This window comes from Myotis nattereri (assembly GCF_964212035.1).
Source record: "Myotis nattereri genome assembly, chromosome: 1".
Classification (NCBI taxonomy): Eukaryota; Metazoa; Chordata; class Mammalia; order Chiroptera; family Vespertilionidae; genus Myotis; species Myotis nattereri.
Window position 1 is genome coordinate 21,927,433 of NC_138075.1, and position 21,724 is coordinate 21,949,156.

A 21,724-nucleotide genomic window follows, 5' to 3' on the forward strand; every position below is an offset into this window, starting at 1 on the left:
GTGTCTCAGGCCTGGCACTGCACTCTCCAGCCGAGGGGTTGAAATGCCTATAAAAATAGGACCCTTTCTGCGCAGGCCAGGCAGTTCACACACAGTTTTGTTTGAGCGCCACAGCACTCTTAGAAGACGAGGTTGGCTGACACCAGTTTGCAGACGAACACACCGGGATGCAGAGGGGTTAAGGACTCTGATTGCCCAAGTTGGCACAGCTGGGGTTCCAACTGCAGCGTCTGTGCCCTTTCCTCTTCACCACCCTGTGCCTAGCCCTTAGCAGAGAGTGCAGGGCAGCTGGCAGGCAGCGGGGTTGTGCTCTGGATGGCGTAGGAAAGAAAGTGCCCTGAAGGTAAGTGTCAGGGGAAGCCAGATGTGACACCGACACTGTGCTCCGTGATAGCGCGGGGGGCCAGGAAGGAAGGGGGGACTTGGGGGTCAGACAGGTGAGGGGCTTGGGAGCAGAGTTCTCCTTTTAGTTAGTGGGTTGTGCCTGGATTCCTTTTACCAAGGATTTGGGGGAAGCAGCTCAGAGCAGTGTTGTGCCGGGAGAAGTTAGCTCTTAGACACCTAGCAATTACGGTGCATGCTCAGTATAAGCATTATCTATTCTTGGCTGGATTCCTGTGGGCTGGCAGGATGTCTGTGTCGCCATGTATCTTTGCAATCTGAGTCCCCACCTGATACTTCCTGGGCAGCCTGGCCTGGCCTGGGCGAGCTGAGAAGGGGCAGGACTCATTGTGTCCATTCCAGAGAACTTTAACAGTCAGGGAGCGATCTCTCGCCTGCCATTCTCAGGGGGCCACCTCGCACAGTAATAGGAGATCCAGCCTCGGAGAGCAGTAATGGAGTTGGAATGGATCAGGGCTTGTCTGTGTGACATTCAGCAGGTCTCTGTCCCTCCTATTAGGAAGCTGGCCTTTCCATTGACTGTTTTCTCCATGCACAGTAGCAGGTGTTTGGCTAGTGGTGGATTATCAAGTCGGTCAGTGAGAAATGGCCAGGCTGCTTTAGTGGCTCCCAGGCAGTGGCCAACGCTCTGGCAGGCCCAGAAGTAACCAAAAGGCACATCTCAACCTCTCTACTCACCAGAAGGGCCCGAGACATGGAGATAGGGAGAAACAGAGGCTGTTGTGAGATGTCAGTTCATCCTGAGGATGAGATCAAAACCATTTAAAATTGCAGGACTATCGATCATGCAATGGGCTGGGCTTATTTCTCAAGCCCTGGCCTTCAGGGAAGACTTCACTTTAGTTCAACAACAACTTCTGAGTGCCTACTATGTGCAGGGCATAGCCTAAGATGCTGCAGATGCTGCAAAGATATGCAAGGCATCATGGCCTTCCGGGCTGCCTCTCGTGATAGGCCTCGATAACTTATTGAGCACTCACCATGTGCCAGGTGTTCCATATAGATTATTTTATGCAATCCTTACCATAACCTTGTAAATAGGGACTCTAATTTCCCTTTTTCAGATGAGGGAAAGGTCTCAGAGAAGCTAAATGACTGTTTCTGGGTCCTAGACAGTGAGGGGCTGAGCCAGGATTCAGCGCCCGCGCCTCTTCTGCTGGGCCAGGAGGCTGCCAGCTAACAGCAACACCTGCAGGGTCAGGCCAGTGCCCCAGCACAGGCTCAGACAAGGTGTCTGAAGAGCGCTCAGGAGGTTGGGATTGCTGTAATCAAGGCAACAACGTTTGGCTTTAGGCACCGTCGTTATTCGGGGTCGCACGATGCTTTGGTCAGGGGTCCTGTCCTGTGCACTGTAGGATGTTCAGCAGCATCCAGGGCCTCTACCCACTAGACGCCTGTAGTAAGTCCCCCTCTGGGAGAATCACCTCAATTGGGAACCGCTGGTTTTAGGTGAGAACCTGTCTTTCACCCAGGGAAGATCTCTAAGGATCTTAGAGACAAGACAAGGATTTTGGTAACTAAAGAAAGGAGGAAGGCATTTATTTGTTTCGTGTGTTTCCACTTGTCAAAGAGCTTCCACTTAGAGTTTTCCCATCTGGTCTTTCCCCTGGCGCAGAGGCTTGCTCGTGTCCCCGTACAAGGTCAGTGACAGCCCGGGGAGTTGCCATAGGACTGCGGTGGCGGGGGTATGGGGGGGGGGGTGCGGGGGTGCTTCCCATGGGTTGCACGGTTCCTCTGTGACCGGCTCCTTCCTGGCCTCTTAGCTCAGCCTGCACTTGATACCTGTTTTCGTTCTCCCCGGTGCTCTTAGGGAACCTGCTTCATCATCAGCCGCCACCACCAAGTACAAACGCCCGCCCAGTACTTACTGGGGGAGTGGCTCTGTGTTAAGGGCTGTAGTTATGATCATCAACTCATTTAGTCCTCACAGCACCCCTAGAGGAAGGTGTTGTCACCCCCATTCTACTGGGGAAATGGGGGCTGGAAGAAGGGAGGCAACACACCCGGGTTCACTCCTCTGCTAAGTGGTAGAGGCAAGATTTGCTGAATCTCCTCCCTTCAGCAGTGTGCTCTGCTGTCTCCCAGGGGTGCCCTTCCCCCATTGTGCTGCCCACTGGGCTTTCGGTATCCCTGTGATGAGGCCCAGGAGAGCGATGGGCAGCAGCCCGCTGGCAGGGGTGTTAGGCTGTGGGAGTGAGGAGCGGCTACCATGCCCTGCCCATCCTACCAGTTGTGTGAGGAAGGGAAGACTTTCTGCTGGGTCCTCCCTGGTGAAGGGCAGTTATGAGGCTGTGTGGCTGCCAGGGAGGGCTTCCTGTGAACAGGGCAGAGCTCCCAGTCGGGCTGCAGGACGAATGGGTGGCATGTGTGCTCCAGATGGGCGCACAATGGGCTTGTTCGTTTGCATCTGCCAGCAACGGAATAACACTCTATTATTGCAAGAGGCAGAGAATAAATAAACACAACATTCAGAGCTGGGTGCTGAGATAGGCTTTCCTCTGTCCTCACTTCTCTCTGGGGTTGTGGCCCCTTTGGGACCAGTAGTTCTGAAGCTTGAGGGTTCTGGTTGCCACGGAGCCAGGCCAGCAGGTGCAAACAGGCCCTAGATGAACCCCCTCAAGGGTGTCTTGACATTCATGTTCTGTCTGGCTCACAAAGAACCCTTGTTCCATCCTTTCACGCTGCAGGGAGAGACGGGGAGTGGGTGATGGGACAGCCGAGGTGTCTCTGGCGATGAGAGAGGGTGGCCTGGCTTGTTCTCTTCCGTCACAGACAGGCTGTGACAGAGACCACATAGATCAGTGGTTCTCAACTTTGGCTGCACATTAGAATCACCTGGGAATCTTTTTAAAATCCTGATTTCTGGGCCTCATCCTCCGGAAATTCTGTTTCTTTGTTACTAATGTTGTGGCCCCACCTCATAACAAAGAAACAGAATTTCCGGAGGATGAGGCCCAGAAATCAGGATTTTAAAAAGATTCCCAGGTGATTATAACGTGCAGCCAAGGTTGAGAACCACTGACATAGATGGTCAGGTTCCAAGTTTCAACCCAAGTCGGGAATAATCACCTGTGATGGGTGTGCTAAAGCAGTGCTTCTCAAACTCCAGCGCACAGCAGAACCTGGGGGCTCCCCACAGTGAAGGGCTGGGCCCCGCCCCCAGAGATGCTGACTCTGCCGGTCTGGGCAGGGTCTGAGGATTTGCATCTCTAACAGTCCCCAGGTGATGCTGCCACTGGTGGAGGACTTGATTGCGAGAGTCACTGTGCTAAAGTATACTTTTCTAAAAGGTGAAGTATGGCTTTCATTCATATAGAGAAATGAATTTGTATTAAAGATTGCATTTATTTAGCTTCTTAATTACTGAGGGGAACAGGAAGTTGTTAACACCAGTTAAGGGGAAAATCTGAATAGCCATGTATCATCGGTCATACTGGAATGAATTTGCCAGTGGATGTAAACCTGGTTAATATCCTATAGGACGACGAACTGGAATGAAATTGTCTTTCCTGAAAACCAATGCATCTCTACTGGGCAAAATTCACTTGCATTTCTATGGACAGTAAAAAATTGCACTACTATCAGTTTTTCTACAACTAAACTTGTAACCTTACAAGGATGTAAAATAGCCGAGTCCATAGAAAGCAACCATAGTGTGCATGTGCAAGCCAGTGGAATCAGATAAATCCCAGAGGGTCCCTCGGTCATGTGGAGGGCTTGTAAAACCCAGATTCCAGGGCCCACCCCTGAGTTTCTGCTATGGGGTGGGGTGGGGGGCAAGGATTTAGGACTCTAATCTCTTAAAAGGACTTTCAGGCAATCTTCCTGTTCTTTGCCCCACCTTCACCCTCACTTCTAGAGGTGTCTGTCTGGTGGCTAATGTTTGGGGCAAGCTACACTTCTTGGCTGTTTTCATATTTAACTTTCTCTTCTAACTAAGCCATGTGTTCATCGGCCATCTATTTGCTGGGCTTCCGACATGTTGCTGCTCTCATTTCCTCTCCTGTTGCTTTGTCATCGTGGGTTTATGATCCCCCTTTAAAAACCCACATCCCTTCGTTGCCATTTTGATAGAGTTCCAGAAGGACCAGCACACGCGACGTGCATCCTCTTGCCTCTTGAGCCCCGGAATAGCATCCTGAGACATGCTGTGGCCCGATTGTCATTGTGTCTGTTCTGCAAGTGAGGAAACAGACTCGGGGAATTTACTTGACCAGGAATGTGCTTTTCCAGATCTCACTTCATATGCCAGGCTCTTTCCACAAGGAAACAGCCTGGCGTGTCCTGGTGTCCCGGAGCACTTTCCCGGCGTGTCTCTCACGGACTCCCCATCACAACCACGAGGCTGGCAGGGCAGGCGTGCGAGCCCCTGCTCCGTGACTGTGAAGGCAGAGACAGGGAAGGAGAAGAGACTTTCCCTAGTCACCCCGCCTAGTGTGCCTCGAACCCACTGTGTCGAAGCCTCCTGCTGACTCTGAAAAAGCTGTAAAGGCATCTCCAGATGAGAAAACACCCAATCACTCAGCAGATATCATCGAGTGCCTGCTATGCACCTGAAACCCCATGAGGTGCTGGGCATATAACAGGGGACAAGGTGATTGGGAGTGGCAGATACTGCCAGTGGCACCCACATCCCCATAATCCATCCCCGAGGGCACCTGCAGACAGTTCCTGTACATGCTCGTGGGTACAGCCTGAGGTGCCAGGGAGTGCAGACCCTAGGAGCGACCCTCCACAGCTGAGGATGGGGGTTGGTGGGGGAACCCCTGAGCTTCCTTGCCCTTCAGTGAGATACTGTTGAGGAACACTGGGTGCTGTCGCTTGAGGGTCCCCAAGGACTGAACCTCAGTTGCCCATCGTGGTAACCCTCTCACTAACAAGCGGGCTTCCCTCCTCCTGTCCCTTCCCTGCTTGCTCACCTCTGCTTCCTGGGATCACTTCCTCAGTAAGCAACTGACTCTCGAATCCTCCTAGCATCTACTTCTGGGGGGCGGGGACCCAAACTAAGACCCCGGGCTTTTTAAAATATATTTTTATTGATTTCAGAGAGGAAGGGAGAGGGAGCAAGAGAAAGAAGCATCAATGATGAGGGAGAATCATTGACTGGCTACCTCCTACACACCCCCTACTGGGGATCAAGCCCGCAATCTGGGCATGTGCCCTGACGGAGAATTGAACCGTGACCTCCTGGTTCATAGGTCAATGCTCAACCACGGAGCCACAGCAGCCAGGCCCTGAGATCCTTTTGATTTGCAGCTGATGGTCCTGTTCCCTGCCCGTTGGCTTTCCCCAGGGGCCTGCTCACCCCTCCTCCCAACAGTGTAGCTACAGGAAGGAAGGGACTTTTACTGTGCAGTTCATTGCTGCATCTCAGGCGCCTAAAATAGTTGTTGATTCATGGTAGGTGCTCAGTAAATATTTGTTGATTCAATGAATAATGATCATTCCCGGCCATTTTCTCATCCAGCCTGGTGGGAAGCGGAAGGAGGTGAGACCCAGAGCTGGGTCTGTGGCAGGCAGGGCTTGGCAGGTGGAGGAGGCTGCCTGTGAGGCTGGGCTCAGAGAAGGTGGTGTGAGTCACTGGGTCAGCCTCGCATCAGTATTGCCAGGGACTGTTCCCGGGAGGAAGCCAGGTCTGGCCTTACTTGGTCTGTTCTGCAGATGAGAATTCCCGTGAAGGTGGGAGGAGGGCAGAGAATGGAGGCAGGGCCTCAGCTCCCCCTGAGGGCTGGTTTAGGCTAATTTTCAGCAACAGTTTCAGGAACTCATGGATTGAATGAGACCTTCTGTCAAGTATAGCAAGTCCCTGAGTTTTGATTGCCTGGTGTCCTTTTTGAGATCTGCCCCTTCCTCCCCGCCAGGCCATCTGGTGCCGTTGGGTAAAATTCAAACTCAGAGTGAGAACTTGCTTTTCCTTAGGGTTTATTCCAGGTCAGTAATTCTTGACCTCTGATGTCACTTTTTGGCCGTCCTGGTTGTATAGCTTCGGCATCTTGGTTCATTAATAGCTACTGAGAAAAATGCCTTAAGAATGTGCAGACTGGCTTTCCAAAATGATGTGTTCAGTGGTGTTTGAGGAAAAGAATGTCTCAAATTTGTGTCAAGTTTTACATGTTGTAAAATACTTTCTCAAGGTGTTATTTCATTTAATTAATATCTTCAGTATTTGCCTATTATAATCACCGAAAACATCACATATCTTGGAATAAATTTAACAAAACACGTGCAAGGCTTCTTTACTAAAAACAGCGCATCATCATTGAAAGAAACGAAAGAAAACCTAAACACATGGAGGGCTAGCCCACATTCATAGATTTGAAGCTTCGATACTGCAAAGGTGTCATTTTTCCTCGAATTAATCTTTGGATCCAGTGCAATCCAAGTCAAAATACTAGCAGATTTTATTTTGTGGAAATTGACAAGCTGATTCTAAACTTCATATGGAAGTTCAAAGAGCCAGGAAGAGTGAAGACAATCTGGAAGAAGAAAAAGAAAGCGGGGAGATGTGTGCCAGGAGAACCAAGCCGTGTTCTAAACCTGCAGACGGAGGGCGGCACGGCACCCCTCCTTTGCCCCGCTTGAGTTTCCGTTTTACTTGTCTGTATGGTTCTGAAGGCTGGGACGGAGGGTCTAGGAAGCATAGCGATCCCCTGCACATCTCTGCTGCACATCCTTTGTTCAGTTGTCTAAACCAGGCCGGAGCAAGCCTTACCGTGGGGCTTGTGCTGCACAACAACCATCACCAGTGATTGAAGGGCCACGACTGGAGTTCAAGGCAATCCATTCTTCACCCAGGAGCAAAGCACCCCTTGGCTTAAGACTCTGTGATGGCTTCCCACGGGAGTAAGGGCAGCAGCCCCAGCTCCTTAACTGGATGAAGAGCCCTTCACGTTCTGGCTCCTCTCCGCCTTCCCAGCCGTTCCTTACTCCCCAGCCCTTTGGGACGTCTTCAGTTCTCAGTGAGTCACAGGCTCCAGGCACAGATTCTGGGCATTCGCACAGTCTTCTGCCTGGTGCCTTCCTCTTCCTCCCCTTCCTGCTTGGCCCACTCCTACTTACCTTCCAGTCCCGGTTTAAACTTTCTTTGCTTGGGGAGACCGGGTCCTTGAGTTCTTCAAATGGGTGCAGTCCCCTTGCCCCACACCCTCCGTGCACCCATTGCTTCTCCCTTTTCAAAGCACACTGCACCTTGTTCTGTGTCTCTCCTTCCAGCGACATGTGTCTGTCTTGTTCACCACTGTGTCTCCTGCTCCTAGAACAGTGCCTGGCACAGAGTAGATAGTTTACCGATATTTATTAAACACACTGATAAATAAGGGAAGATGCACATTACAAATCCGTACTGGAAAGGCTGACTTTGTAAAATCAAACCTATTAAGTCTTGACAAACTTCACAGGGTGGCAAAGATGACCAGCTACGGTGCATAGGTGCCATGGGTGACCCTGGGAGGGCTGGTGAGTGCCGTTCCATAATAAAGAAGCCGCCCTTCCTGTCTAAATGCCTGTAGGGTGTGTTGGCATCTGGCAAACCATCTCTACACTGGAGAAATAAGGCCAGTGTGGGTGGGCAGTGAAGGACAGGGCATGGGACCATTCTTTTTGGTCAGCCAGAGAGCTACTTTGTTCTGAAAACCAGAGGTTTTGTCTTGTTGGTTGGTTAAAGCAGGAAGTTACCTGGTGGGCCAGGTCAGCAGCACCATGTGGGTGCCAAGCTGTACCCAATGAGGTGCTTTAAAGTCCCCAGAGGGTGTTGCCCCAGAGTCTGCCTTGGCTGTCAGTTGTGTGTGTTGGCATTGCATACAATGGGCCATTAGTTTATGTTCACCATCTTATTTGTTCAAATAGTTTTTCATTATAATAAAAAAATAAATCTTTGGTATCGAAAATGTAGAAAATGCAGATGGGCAAAAAGAAGGAAATAAACATCAAATAATCTCACTACTTAGAAATCAGGGCTGACTTTCCTAATAAGGCCAGGAGGTACTGAGCCTAGGGCCCACAATGTTTTAATTTTAATTCATCTTCAAATAAGAAGGGGAAAATGACTATCATAGTAATGAACATATAACAATGCATCTAGCCTGGCTTGTATCCATCTTTATACCAATGCCATCATACAATACAGTTTTCAACTATTTTTCTTTTTCATAGAGGAAAGGATCCATGAAGGCAAAGTGCCTATTGACTACAAAAGTCATAATGCAAACCTGGCAGAAATAACCACTTTTAATATTTTGTTGTGAATCCTCCTGTTCCCCCTATATCCTGTGTACACAACACACATGCATATAGTTCTTAGAAAAATATCATATTTTCTCAGAGATTTTTTTTTTTAATTACTCCTCAACTGAGGAGAAAGGACATTTTTTTCCATTGAACTTTAGAGAGAGTGGAAGGGAAGGGGGGAAGAGAGAGAGAGAGAGAGAAAAGAGAGAAACATTGATATGAGAGACACATCAATCTCCCACAAGTGCCCCAACTGGGGGCAGGGGTCAAACCTGCAACCCAGGTAGGTGCCCTTGACCAGGAATTGAACCCTAGACCCTCCGGTGCTCAGACTGATGCTCTAAGCACTGAGCCATTCCATCCAGGGCTTTGCTCAGAGTTTTACAGCTTTTTTGTGTGTGGGTTGATTTTCTTCTTTGATAGTAAAAGGTAGTCTTCTTTCTTTCTTTCTTTCTTTCTTTCTTTCTTTCTTTCTTTCTTTCCTTCTTTCTTTCTATCTATCTATCTATCTATCTATCTATCTATCTATCTATCTATCTTTATTGTTGAGATTATTACAGATGTCCCTCTTTTTTCCCCCCATTGCCCTCCTCCACCTGTTTCCCATCCAGCCCCAGGCCTTCACCATCTTATTGTCTGTGTCCATAGGTAATGGATATCCATTTGTTTAATCTCTTCCTGCCCCCAACCCCTTCCATCTGAGAATCGTCAGGCTGTTCCATTTCCATGTTTCTGATTCTATTTTATTCACCAATTTATTCTGTTCATTAGATTTCTTATTCATTTATTTTGATTTTTAGATTCGATTGTTGATAGGTATGTATTTGTTGCCATTTTGTTGTTCATATTTTTTATCTTTTTCTTTTTCTTCTTAAAGAATACCCTTCAGTATTTCATATAATACTGGTTTGGTGGTGATGAACTCCTTTAGTTTTTTCTTGTCTGTGAAGCTCTTTATCTGACCTTCAATTCTAAATGATAGTAATCTTGATTGTAGGTCCTTACTATTCATCACTTTGAATATTTCTTGCCACTCCCTTCTGGCCTGCATCGTTTCTGTTGAAAAATCAGCTGACAGTCTTATGGGCATTCCCTTATAGGTAACTAATTGCTTTTCTTTTGCTGCTTTTAAGATTCTCTCTTTGTCTTTAGCCCTTGTCATTTTAGTTATGATGTGTCTTGGAGTGGTCCTCTTTGGGTTCCTTTTGTTTAGGACTCTCTGCGCTTCCTGGATTTGTAAGTCTATTTCTTTCACCAGGTAGGGGAAGTTTTCTGTCATTATTTCTTCAAATAGATTTTCAATATCTTCCTCTCTCTCTTCTTCTAGCACCCCCATAATGTGAAGGTTGGTATGCTTGAAGTTGTGCCAGAGGCTCCTTACACTGTCTTCATATTTTTTAATTCTTTTTGCTTTTTGCTCTTCTGGTTGGGTGTTTTTTTCTTCTTCATATTTCAAATGGTTGATTTGATTCTCATAATCCTCTACTCTACTGTTGAATCCCTGTATGTTATTCTTTATTTCAGTCAGTGTATGCTTAATTTCTGACAGGTCTTTTTCCATTTTTTTGGAGGTTTCTAGAAGATTCTTAAGTAACCTTATAACCATGGTTTTGAACTCTATATCCAGTAGTTCGCTTTCTTCCATTTCTTTCATTTGTGACATGTTTCTTTGTCTCTGCATTTTGGCTGCTTCCCTGTGTTTGTTTCTATGTATTGGGTAGAGCTGCTATATCTCCTTGAGTTGGTAGAGTAGTCTTGTGTAGTAGTTGTTCTACAAGGCCCAGTGGCTCAGTCTCCCCAGTCGCCTGAGCTGGGGGCTCTAGGCGCACCCCTTTGTGGGCAGTAAGCACAGCCTTGTTGTAGTTGAGACTTGATTGCTGTTGGTGTCACTGGGAGGAATTGACTTCCAGGCCAACTGGCTGCGATTACAGTGGGAGAGCTGCAGTGCAAGAGACACCCATGTGGAGCAGTTCTTGCTTCAGTGGGGCTTTGGTGCTCACTGAGTCTGCCCCTTGAGTGTGTCACTTATGGATGTATAGAGTTGTAATATAATATGGTCTCACACTGACCACTGGGTACACTGGCTCTTGGGTCTCCAGGGAGGTACAAAGTCAACCACTCTCTGGGGCCAACCAGCAGGAACTACAGAGAGATCTGCAGATTCCTCCTCTTTGTATTGGGTTTGGAAGTGCCTAGACAAGGCCCAGCTGTGAAGGAAGGCAGGCTGGTGCTGGTGCCAGGTCTTGGTCCTTTTATTAATGGGTTTGGGGCTCCCTGACCCAGCTGCAGCTTGTTTGAGAGATTCTAGCCTGAGCAAGGACAGGCCATTCATATGTAAAAGCTGCTGCACACAGGTTGGGTGGCTTGTAAATTGGAGGAGGCAGGGTCTTAAGAAATCACAAGGGTGGAGCAAATAGAAATGGCTGCCAGTCAGCCCTGCGACCAGGGAAGTCCCAGCATAGGAACAATGATCCCTGCAAACACCTCCATCTGGGAGAAAGCCGACCCTGAGTTCCTGCTGTGATGCCAGACAATCCAGTTCCTCCTTGTATGTGTCTGTGCTCCCCAGAGCCTTGCTCTGGTGCTGGAGCTCAGAGGAAGCGGGACCTTGTAAGTTCATTTTGTGTTGCCGGCCTTTTAAGAGGAACAGCTGGGTCTCCAGCAGCCTCTGTGTCACTAAGCCCCAATCCAACAGGTGTTTACAGCCTGTAGTTCTCACTGCCTGAAGGGACTTCTTTTCCCAGCTCTGGGACCCTGGGCTAGGTATCTGGTGTGGTGCTGGGACCCCTTGCTCCTCCTGGCAGCCTCCACAGAGACGATCGCCTCCCAATTAATAAAGCAGCACACGTGGTGCCAGGCCAGCCTGTTCTGTGCCTCTGCCCTCCTACCAGTCTCAGTGTGCTTTCTTCTTTACTTCTCTGATTATAGGACTTCTATTCAGCCAGCTTTCCAGCAGTTCTGGATGATGGTTCTTGTGTATTTTAGTTGTAATTTTGATGTGGTTGTGGGAGGTGGCAAGTATAGGCATTTATCTACACCACCATCTTTCATTGGTGTCCTATAAATTTTGCACAACAGTATATTGTTCATGCCTTTCCATGTTACCCAATGTTCTTCTAAAGTATTTTCTTTAATGTTTTATTTCTTTATTATAAATGTAACATATACAGCCTCGTTCTTAATGCCTGCATTGTGTTCCAATGAGTGGCTATATGGTCGTATATTTAACCTGTTTTTGCTGTTTCCAGGGTTTTGCTATTATAAATGACAGTAAGATGAACATTCTTCCAGCAAAATCATTGCATGCATCTGCTGAATAAGTTCCTGGCTGTAAAACTTTGAAACTTGGTATATTATGCACAATTTAACCGTGAAGAGTTTGAGTGCAACATGGGTCCTATATGATGATATCTGTGAGGTGTCCTGGGGCCTCGTCCTTCCATCGGCTACTCTGCAGCAGCCTGTCCTTGGTTTAGGGTGGACATCTCTGTGTGTGACCACTGGGAGCCTGGGGAACCGCTGTGTCCTCAGGTCCTGTCCCAGGGTCTGGCTCATGATGGAGGCTCAGTAACTATTCCTGAAATGAACAAATGGATGAATATGTAATCGTTGTGAATGTTGGTACACACACTCAGACGTTCAAGAATAATTACAATTCTTAGATTCTTTAAATCAACTTGGGTTTACTCCTCCTGTTGGGTTGGTGGAAAGTTACATTTCAGTGATTATTGGGTCTCCCCGTTAGCACCCACCTTAAAATCCTAAAAGCTTAATCACTAAAGCCTCCTCCAAAAGACTCTGCCAGTCCGAGTCCCACCGGCCACTCTGAGACCCCTGAGTCTCAGCTGCAGGCTCCCGTTAGGCCCCGGCTGCATCGACGCCACATTTGGGGGCAAGGGTCTCTTGAGAAGACTTGAAGCCTTGGTGTCTGGGACTCAGCAGCCCTGTGTGCCCCAGAGAGCCATTGGTCCCTTCAGATCTTTCCAGAAGGAGATGCATGGCTCCCCACTGCAGGCGAGGGATTCGCTCCTCTGCCCTTTGCTGCTCTTACTCCCCTATGAGGACACATCTCATTAGTTCTTGCCTGTCTCCACCCCCCCCCCCTACAAAAAGCAAAGGAGGCACTGACTTGAAGCTCCTTTGCTTTCTGCTTTTCAAAACCCAGAAGGTAAGCAATTCCAAAGGGCCTGGCTACCTGCTCGAAATCACAGGAAGGATGACCATAGCAGAGAATAAACCCAAATTGCAATCTCAAATGATTCTGCTGTAGAGCAAGTCATAGACAAAAAAAAGAGAGTGAGAATCCCCATGGAAGTAATCAAGCTACCTTTGGGACATGCTCAGTTGTGCTGCATCAGAGTGGGGCTCCGCCGTCATTTAAGTAACTTCTGCATTTTGGTAAAAAGTACACATGCCACGGAGGCATAACTGGGCAAAAAGGTGTTTTTCCTTCTTCATTTTTTTTTTCTATTTGTCTCCAACTGACCTTGGGGTTGATATTCTCTAACGCGAAGCAGATCAAACCACATATGTATTCTTGCAGATTTCATTTGGCTTGAGTTATGTGGGAATGAGACGGTGGGAAACAGGGTATGACTTTGAGAGGAAGCCAGTGTTTTCTGAAACTTTTGTTTTGGGTGTGCCTTAACTGCACCTGCATTTCTTGCAGTTTCTTACAAAGAAACTTCCTTTTGAGAGTCAAAATGTTTCAGCTAAAGTTATTTTCAATGAGAGGGAAATGTCTGAAAGCTCAGCCCAAAGAGCATTGTTTCATCAACAGCGATTTAAAGAGCAACTTCCTTTGGGAGCCTATGCCATTGAAACAAACTTTGATTCTGGAAGCAAATGTTTTGGCTGTAAAGATGGTATCCAAATGTTACAAGTTCTTCTAATAGTTATCCAGCCATTTATTGTTCTGCTATGACAGTAAGATTTTTTTTGTTTCAACAAGGAAACCAGCTCTGGCAGTGCAGCTAATGTGTGGAGGCAGTATGTTCAGCGGTGAGGCCAGATGCCTATGGCCAGGGTTCAAAGTCCTTACTCTGCAACTTGCAAGCTGTAATCTTTGGCACATTGTGTAACTGGTCTGAATCTCAGTTTCTGCATCTATAACATAAGGGTGATAGTATTTACTTGTTATAATTACTAAAGAATTAGTGTGATAAAAAGCACTTAGAGACATCTAATAAGAGTCCTTAATAGTATGGTATCCATGTAAATTTTCTGGTTTCAATAACTGTACTGTGATTATGTAGAATATTATCATTGAAGAAAGTTGGTCAAAGGGTACATGGGAATTTTGTACTATTTCTATGTGAGTCTAAAGTTATTTTAAAATAAGAAGTTAAGAGCAATTTAGAGGAACTATTTGTGTGATTCTTTGAATCAGGCTTGACTTTTATATATATATATATATATATATATATATATATATAAATATATTTTAATTGATTTCAGAGAAGAAGGGAGGAGCGAGAGATAGAAACAACAATGATGAGAGACAATCACTGATTGGCTGCCTCCTGCATGCTCCCTACTAGTGATCAAGCCAGCAAACCAGGCATGTGTCCTGACCAGAAATCGAACCTTGACCTCCTGGTTCATAGGTTGATGCTCAGCCACTGAGCTACACCGGCCAGGTATGAACCATGCTTGTCTTTCACATGAGACTGTAGGTTCTCTGAATTTAGGGATCATGACAATTTCCCCCCAGCACCTAGCACAATGCCTGGCACAGAGTAGGCCTTCAATAAATATTTGTTGACTGAATGAATAAAGAAGTTGAGATGGTGAAGGCACTGGCCAGCAGGTGCCTAAGTAACAAAAGAGACAAACCAGTTCCTACATTTGGGGGTGGGTGGAAAGGAAGAGGTGAGAGGACTGTGCACTGATTTTTAGTGGAGCCTTCAACAACCGCCCCCCCCCCCCCCACACACACAGGCATGCATGCACACTTGCCCCTGTGCAAATTGGGGAAGTGATTTGAGCCCAATGCCTGGGTCCATGGTATGTAGACAAATGGCTACATGAAGGGATGGCAAGGTGATTCCTAACATTAAATAATTTAGCAGAAGCAGTTCAGAACTGGAAGGGACCATGAGAACGTGGGACGAATGAATATAATTTATATCTTGGGTGGTTCAATAAGCCCAGACAATAGTTTTAGTAAATCAACATAGACCGTTGTAAGAGAGGCAAAACATTATTTCTACCCTTTGTGGGTCTCTGGCTGATCCTGAGAATGAAATTGACATATGACATTAACAGGAGAAAAGCATACAGACTTTTATATGTGCTTGGGAGCCGCCATAGGAAAATGAAGACCCCAAAAGCAGATAGGACCAAATGCTCATCTACCAGGTTGAACCAAGTGTAGCAATTGTGGTAAAGTAGCTAAGATATATGGGGAAGTAGAGTAAGGTAGGAGTTATCTTAACAAGGTCTGTTTGTACAGATTTCTCTCGGCCTTGACTCTGTCTTGGTGATGATGTTTCTTTCCTCTTGGTGCAGGGAGGGCATCATTAACTCCTGCTTTCAGGAAATAAAAGATAGGTCACAAATATGCTACAGCCCATAGAACTGGATGGAGCCAGTTCCCCTTTCTATGTCTTAGCTCCCCAAGACGGTACTTGGTTCTTTGAAGCCATGGGCCGTGGGTCTATTTTTGGTATTTTCCACTCCCATTCCCTCCATTATCTTGTTATTCTGCAAGTGATAGCTTATTTAAAAGCTCTTTACTGTGCTCTGTTAGCATACTTAGTCTTGCTAATCAGTTGTGTCTGTAAATATTAGTACTGGAGACATTATAAAAATATGTGTTAATTACAACAAATGCGAAAGTACAGAAAAGTGTAAAGAAAATAAAAATCAATGATAATTTGACCGTTTTACAATAATCACTGCAGTCAGCTTCACATTTAACCCAGACTCAGAGATGTAGCTCTGCCTAAGGGCAGACTTACATAACACACATTTAATAACAGGGTGGTTTTTTTCAGGTTATTATCTAAAGAATTCCCTTTACTAAGTATAGGTCAACATCTTCTTTAATGACTTCATAATATCTATGTCTGGGCTGTAACTTCAACCCCTATTATTGAACATTTGGGTATGTCTATATTTTCTCCATTATATGTTACAGTTCAGTGGCTATCTTTAAACACGCTCTCTGGGGGGAAATGCGAGGGAGTGGGATTGCTCTGTTTAGTTTATTTTAAAACTTGATTATATTAGTAGTTAATTTTGAAGGACAGTGAACGATGTTCATTTGACTAGGTTCCTCACCTTAGCTGTACACTTCCAGACTAGAAGGAGGAGCCCCAGGCTGGATTTTTAAGGACTTCCTTAAAAATCCTAGCATGGCCCTGGGTGTCAGAAATGCTTTGGGCTGCAAGAACACCCACACAAGAGCAGCTTAAGTGAAAAAGCCACTTCATGATCTCACATCACTGAGAAGCCCAGGTGTGGACTGTTCAGAGCTTGGCGCCCCAGCGCAGCAATGTCGCTGAGGACCCGGGCTCCTTCTCTCGTCCGTCTCCAGCACGCGTCCTGTCCTTGGGCTTGCCCTCTCACGATGGGGGATGGCTGCCTCGGCAACAGGCATCTTGTCTTCCCACCCCCAGGAATATTTCCTAAAAGTCACTCCAGAGGATTTTCCTTCTCTCTTGGTGGCCAGAACGGGGTGCAAGGCTACCTCTAGCTGCAGAGGAGGCTGGGAAGGTGTCTTTGGCATTTTCATCTCCTCCCATGAGATTGTTGCTCATGGGTAGAAGGAGTCAAGGAAAGGCTGTTGGGTGGGCCACCACCCTGTGGGGGCACAGTGCCAGGGCTGGGAATATGCCCTCAGTTGGTATCCAGGTGATCTCCTTGCTCCCCTCCTCTTACTCCCTCACGAAGGAAAACTGACTGTGTGTCACAGTTGCTGTGGGACCCTCTGGGATAAAGTGGCTGTGACCCACAAAGACTGTCTCCCCCACCAAACTTGAGTCAGGCTCCCTGAGCTTCCTTCTCCTCTAGGCTTGGCCCCATCCTTGCTGGGCCTGCACAGGCCAGTGAGAGCAAGAATCCTAAGTCAGTTTAGAAAGAATCCTCTCACCCCTGATACCTGATCACCTGGCTGCCTTCAGCAGGAATCCTGGGAAGTCGGTTTAGCAGCAACACCCCTACCCTTGACATTTCCTTTTAGTAATTTCCCACTCACTGACCCTCCCCCAAACCTGCCTCTTGGCTATAAATGCCCATTCCTTCTTGTACTTGGCGTTGACCCCAATCGCCTCTATTGCAATAGTCTTAACACCCATTGTGGCCGTTCTGAATAAAGTCTCCCTTACCCTTTTGACAGGGGTCAGAACAATTTTTCCTGTAACAGTTACAGTGCCATGACTACTTCCTTCCTGAGCATTTGCTGGGACTCTCCTGGCTCCTGGGGGTGTCCTCCAGGGGAAACTCCAGCTCCACCGAGACCTCGGGCTGTGGAGGTGGCATCAGGGCCTCGCAGAGATTGGGGGAGACTTGGGTCCCCTCTGCTTTCAAAGGCTCCTTGTAAATTAAAAAATGAAGAGCAGAACCCTAACCGCATTCTAAAAACGGTGATGTATTTTCAGTGTTTGCCTCCAACAGATTAGCCCGTCAAGTACGAAGGGAACTGCGGTACAGCTGACGGGAGCATCACTGGATTTGCGAACAGACTCCCCGCAGCGCACTGCCCCGCAGTGACCAGGCGGGGACAAGCTCAAGTGGAAAGTCGAGCATCGGCTTCGTAAAACGCAGGTCTGTGCGTCTAGTAGCTCCTTTGGAGGGCTCTGCAAATCTGAATTTGAGATGCTGCATGACCGAGGCCCAGTCCTCTGAGCCTCTGAGATCAGCACCTGGGCAAGAGCTGACCCAAAGGGCCCAGGCCTCAGGGGCCAGTTTCACAATGAATTACTCACTTGTTTCTCTCCACCTGTCTGATTCTCCCTCCGGGTCAGTACCCACCCCCACCATCAGTACCCCGCCTCACCTCCCCATTATCTTATGATCCCTTGTTTCCCTCCCCGCTTTCCTTCCTTCCTTCCTTCCCCCTTTTGAAAAGTCTGGTTCTCGGGAGCAGTGGGAAAAAACTGCCATCTGAGCTCTGGCCGGCAGCCAGCAGGGGCAGGGGAACACCTGTGGGGTCGCCGCAGGGTCACATCCCACAGAGAGGAAGCCAGGCTGCCTGTGCCTCGGGGACCCTCCCAGGCAGACCTCCCCACCTCATCCCCTCCAGCCCTGTTCCCGGGCTGAGGGAGCGCTCAGAGGCCAGGCCTTGTTTTAAAAGCAACCCCAGCACCCCTCATCCCAGCATCGTTTTGCTCAGGATCGCTCTGTTGAGGAGCTCCTCACAGGCCCCACACAGGTGGCTTTTCGTTCTCTCTCCTATGGAGCGGCCGCCCCAGTGCTGGGCAGCGTTTGGTTGGTCTGGGCCTTGTGGGAAGAGACACTGTTTTGGGGAGAATCCTGCAGCTTTCTGTGCTCTGGGGGTCTGCCCCTCTGCTGGCAGCACCAACTTTTTTTTTAAGTTTCAGAGTCTTACGGTTCTGAGATCCTAAGGATGCCAGGTTCTTGGCCTACAGGTCAACTCTCTGAGTCATCCCTCAGTCTTGTTCTCTGCAAGTGTTTAGATTTCAGGAATTGGAGGCTGGGAGTTCTCACAGACTGTTCTCAGCTTTCTGCCCTTCCACTACTTTCTAGAGGCAAGGAATATGGATCTGCTTACCCAGGGCAGAGGGCAAAGGAGACAGATATCTCAAAAATGTGACCCCGCTTCTGAGCACTTGTCCGTGGCACGGTGCCCAGCGTGCAGTGAGTGAGTGTTAAAAATGAGCGCACGCCCTGGCTGTGGCTCCATTGGTTGGCGCTTTGTCCCGATGTGCTGGGGTTGTGGGTTCAAGCCCAGGGCAGGGCACGTATGGGAGGCAACCAATGGGTGCATACATGAGTGGAACAACAAACAGATGTCTCGCTCTCTCTCAAATCAATAAAAATTTAAAAAATGAAATGAATGAGCGAGGGCGACAATGAATAAATGCAGGAAACCTGGCCTACAGCTGCAGGATTTGAACTCGAATCCTAGCCCCTTGCTGACCCACCCCCGTGGGTCCCAGTGACCTCATCCGTAAAGGAGGGGCGGGATCAGACCACCTCCTGGGTTCCTTCCAGCCCCTCCAACTCCAGATTTTGTGTCCACGTAGGAAAAAGAAAGAATGTTTCTGCCATCATCCCACTGAACGTGAGCAGGAAAGAACCCTCCTCGATCGTCCAGGCTCACACACCGTGGCCTCCAACCACTTTCCCCTCCTGTCAAATATCATCCCCCCCAGTTACCACAGCAACGCGTGGACAAGGCCAGGCCGAGTGTATTGCTCCCCATGGCGGGGGAGAACCTCTCCATGGGGCCCAGAACCTCCCAAAGCAGGAAAGCAAAGTTGGGGTGTTTATGGGATTTTACAGCCAGGTGTAAGGTGGAGGAGGCATGTTTGATTAGGATTGGTAAGAATCACGATAAGATACGAATCCGTTTTCAAAATGAGGTAATTACCAGAGAAAGCCTAAATCATGACTCTCATGCCAATATAAATGAACGCATGGAAGACTTTACTTCGCTCGTTGCTAATGAGAGCTGGTGAGGCGTCACATCCAGTTCACATGAGAAGTAAAGCGCACACTTATGTGGCATAAAGGAATGAGACAACACATTTTTAAATAGAAGGAAACTGGCTTTTCCCTTGGAGGGCAGGGAGGGGTGTCAATCAGAGCTCCGCGGGACAGAATTTATTTGTATGCCTATAAACAGTAATTATTCCTATTGCTGCCATTTTCTACAATTCACAGCAGTGTAAAATAGCTCAAAGGCAATGAAAGGGCCCTCTGGCATCACAATCACATAAGCCGGAAGAGTGCATTCTAAAGGATGCACAGTTTTCCATCGAATCACACATCCCTCCTCCCCCCTGCACAGCCTTTATAAAGCACTTAATACTTGCAGGGAGCGATCCAGTACATTGGAACTGCTAGTCTACGTGGGGGTTTAAGACACAAAGCGCTGAGCCATTTCCCTCCATCAGTCTGATCCGGGGCTGGTTACACTTAAGTGGCCGAAGATATTTACGAATTGGGTTCCATTATAAAGTTTTTGTTTGGGGGGAAAAAGGCTTAAAAAAAAGGTGGAAAAAACCAACATCCATCGATCCATGTCCAACTGCTGCATTTTATAGGAGAGAAAATTCAGGCTCAGAGAGGGGAAGTGACCTGCTTGAGGGCACACAGCTTGTTAGCTCATCTCTGGTTGGAAGGGGCTTTGAGAGCCAAGAAGGCCTTGCTTTTGTCATTATTAGGTGACACAGAGCTCCCTGGGAGGGAGGACTCAGGAAGCAGGCCCTGACAGATGGTTTTCAGCTCCTGTGCTCTGCGACATCTGCTGCCATCCCTCTAATTGGGAGCTGGGAGCTTCCAGCAAACTTGCAATCTCCATTCTGTCGTCGTCCTCCCGTATCCCTGATTCTACCTTGGAATTTGGCTCAGGTGCAGCCTAGAGGAGAATGCTCATTAATGGTGTTGACAGGGCCTTTCTGAAGCTCCCCACAGTCCCAGCATTGTTCCGGGGCCTGGCGGAAGCTCGCTCCCTCCCAGCTGAAAGATGACTTAAGTTCCCGGGATGGAAACTGGCTGACGGAGGGCTGTTTTTTCTACGTCTCAGTTTGAATGCGAAGCTTTGCAATCCCCTGTTTTCATCAGCTCAAGGAAGCTCCTCGCTGCATCACATGCGGGGCGTAATTCACCAAAACCGAGCGATCTGTCCTTGGCATTTCATAACCAATCTCAGTTTCCTATCGCTTGGCCATCATGTCAAAAAACTCATATTCTTGTTTGCACGACCGGTTGAGAGAGAAGCTTTGTCTCCGTAGACAGACTGTGGTTCCATCTGGCCCTGCCACCAAGCGCCTTGGGATTCCAGATGGAAAACCCCAGCGCTCCCCCGGTTTCCAGAGCGGCCCCCATCCATTGTCTCATCGGAAGCCAGCAGCAGGAATCTCCCAGTCGCTGTAGGGCTGGAAAGAGCCACTAATGGGGGAAACAGCTCACCTTTTCTTCCATCCTTAAACCCTGTGCTGTGTGAATGGAAAAAATTCACACATCTGCCTGGCCTGGTGGAAGGGAGGGTGCTGGGGCAGAGAGCTGGGGAGGGCTGGCCTTTATCAAGGAAGACATTAGGAAAAAGGCTTTTCTTACTGCAGGGGAAATTATAACTTTCCATTGTGATTGTAGCTATTCGACCATCTCAGCATTTTTTCCCCTCTCCAAAAGACATTCTTAAGCAACCCAGTGTTTGGCTGGAGTCTCTGGCGGTGGCCAGTTTCCTTCATGTGTGTGTGTTTGGGGGAATAAAAGGAATAAATCTGGTTTTCTTTCAACAATATCCATACCTGCCTGCCATTTGAGAAAGAGAGAGAGAGAGAGAGAGAGAGAGAGAGAGAGAATAGCATGGGAGATTTCTGAATTTGAGGAGTAAAATTTCAGTGGCCAGAAAAGCTCTTGGAGATGTGTCTGCCACCCTTGCTCCTCGGCCCACAGTCCCCTCCCACCTCCCCTGGGTGCATCTGGGACCTCACCTTCACCAAGTATCTCCTCCCCTCTCAGCTACAAGGGAGGCCAGATTTAGGTACCTGGTGACCATGTTTAAGTTTATATCTGAGCCCTGTGCTCCCCGAGAGCTGGAGAGCCAGGAGCAGAGAACCTTCAAATGACCCTCCTGCCTTCACACATTCCGCACATTCCCATCCCCTTCAAACAGGAGCCATCCACCCTCACAGAAGACTTGCCACTCTCCTCCTCTCTCTCTTGTCTCTGTCGAGCCCCGGCCCTCCTTCCTTTTCGCTGAGGTGTTCCTCTGCATCAGTGAAAGTCCTCCCTATTGCAATAGCCTGAATAAAACCATCTCAATGATCCGCTGCCTTTCTTTCACACTGTGCTGTGCCCTGGGTGTCTGAAGTAGTACCATCACCGTATTCAGAGTTATGAAGGGGGATTACCCTAGATCAGGGGTGGGGAATGTCCAGCCTGAGGGCCATATAACGCC